We start from the raw sequence: 2,598 nt of genomic DNA on the forward strand, positions 1-2,598 counted from the left end.
TAATTGTTAAGTCCACAGGCTCTGGAAACAGATTGTTTTGGTTTTAATCCTAATTATGTCATTTACTAGCAACAAGACACTTAACCTCTCTCAGTTTCTTCATCTGATCATATAGAATTGCCTCAGATTAAGTAAGTGCATGAAAAGAACCTGGTACACAGTAGATGATGAATAGGTGTTAACAGCTATTAAGACCTTCATACAATTTTGGTATTGCCCCCCCCCCCTTTGCAGACCAGTTCTAGGGGTTGAACCCAGAGGCACTTCACCATAAGCCACATTCCCAGCCCTTTTTACTTTTTGAGACAGGACCTCAATTAGTTGCTGAGGCTGGCCTCAAATTTGCAATCCTCCTACCTCACCCCTCCCATGACCCCCCTCCCAGTCTTTGGGATTATAGGTGTGGGCCACTGCACTGGACCAATTTTGGTTTCTTAAAAGAGCGAGGGCTGGGTAATACACACAGGTAGTAATATAAACCTAGTGGTACCCAGTGGTAGAGTGCCTGCCTTGTACCTGTGATGTACTGGGTTCAATCCTCAGCACCACATAAAAATAAATAAATAAAACAAAGGTATTGTGTCCATCTACAACTAAAAAAATTTTTTAAAAGAGCACATACTATATATGCATAGAAGAAAAGCTTGAATTATTTGAATGATTCATCAAAAATATTGGGCTGGGGATGTAGCTAAGTGGTAGTGTGCTTGCCTAGCATGCGCAAAGTCCTGAGTTTGATTCCCAGCACTCATCTCCCCTTCCCCCCAAAGTTAAATGATTACAAGTAATTTCAACCTCCTTTTTTAAAGAAACTTTTTCCTAAACATTCTGTATAAGCAAGTCCTTTTGTACTTAAAATGAGAGAAACACAGTAATGAGATCTTCCCCTACAAAGTGTGGGCAACCAAATAAGCACTGATTTTCAAAGTGTGATCCTTGGACCAGCTGCATCAGCATCAGAGAGCTTGCTGGAAAAGTAAATTCTCAGCATCTCCGTCTTGGGTGGGGTGGAAGTGGAACCCAGCAACCTGTGGTTTTATAAGCCTTCCATTTGATTCTGAAGCTTGTTAAAGTTTGGGAACTACTGTGTGAAGGTATAACCTGTAGCTTTGTTAGGCAAGGGCTCTATCGCTGAACTACACCCCTAAACTTCACCAGTATCTCAGGTAAGGAATTATTTTTTTGTTTATTTATGATATAAAAGTGCATAACAGTGTTAGAACTCCAAACTGTTGTCATGCTCTAAGGCTTTAGTAATTCAGTTCTTTGCACTGTGGGTGAGAAAAATGAAACTTTACTGCAGGTATAACTTAGCCACAGAAACAAAAACAAAAACCTTCCACGTACAAGGCACATCCAATTTTATAAGCATTCAATTAAAAATTAGCTCCAAGATAAACCTATGTCATTACAAGCAAACTAACTTCAGAATAAAAAACAAACAACTCTTCCAGCCTGAATTAATTATTTGCAAAAAACCTTTTATTGAAAAATGTCCCCTTCAAAGTTGTAATATCACCGATCTTATGTATTATAAGGGTACACTATGAAACAAACATTATTTTGCATGGGGCAGGGAAAATTGGCGAGAAAATAATTAGTACTTGAAGGATTTCTCTTTCAAACACAGAATTTATTTTGAAGAAAATTGTAAACAATTACTAGGGGCAAATCAGTACTAACACCTTTCAGTAACCTTATAGACTCTGGTGCAGAAGGCTTTAAGAAAAAAACGAAATTATATTTACAGTTAAAAGATCTTGTATGTGTATTTAAAACGCTACACACATCCAAAGTATTATTTTTACTATAAACTGTAAAGACGTACAGGATATGAGAAGCCAAATGGCGCCTAGGCGAATTCCACTGGAGAAAAGGAAAAAGGCAGAAAAGGGAGTTCAAGTGCTTCGGTGGCTTAGAACAGCTGTGGGAACAGAATAGAGAGGAGGGGCAGGAAAAAAAAGGAGGAGGGGGAAGAAAAAAAAAAAAGACCCTGAAAGGCACTCTGCAACTTAATCCACTATCCCCACCTCCACTCACACCCTTTATGATATCCAGACCGGACTAAACCATTTCATTCAACCTCCAGGCGCTCTATATCCCTGGGCATTTATTTACTGTATTTTTTTCACTGAAGGCCTTTCCATCCTCCTCCCCTTCTAGTAGTCCTGAACTTCACACCCCTCGTTTTAACACTCAATCCCTTAAACTCTGTTTTTACCAAGCTTCCCTGCATCCTCCCCTCTGCCCAAAGAGGAAGTGAGGCTGGACGCACCGCGGGGAACCCTAGGAAATGTGGTCTTTCTGACTTTCGCCTAGGCCAGTAGAGTAGGGAGGACCACAAAGGAGATCCAGTTAAAACTACAATTCCCGGCAGGCCAAGCGAGACACCATCTTCCTTTTTGCACCCCCTTCCTATTGCCTTCCTCTTCCTTCTCTCCGTGGGCTCTGAACCGCGTGGCATCACCGTATTTGTAGTTCCTTCTGAAAGAAAGATCCTTAACACTCGATGGCCAAGAGCGGCCGGAAGACTCTAATTCCCAGAGGGCAGAGCGGAAGCTGCGCCTGCGCACTCTCAATGAGGGCGTGTATGTCTGT

The sequence above is a fragment of the Spermophilus citellus genome (assembly GCF_964194105.1).
Source record: "Spermophilus citellus genome assembly, chromosome: 14".
Lineage (NCBI taxonomy): Eukaryota > Metazoa > Chordata > Mammalia > Rodentia > Sciuridae > Spermophilus > Spermophilus citellus.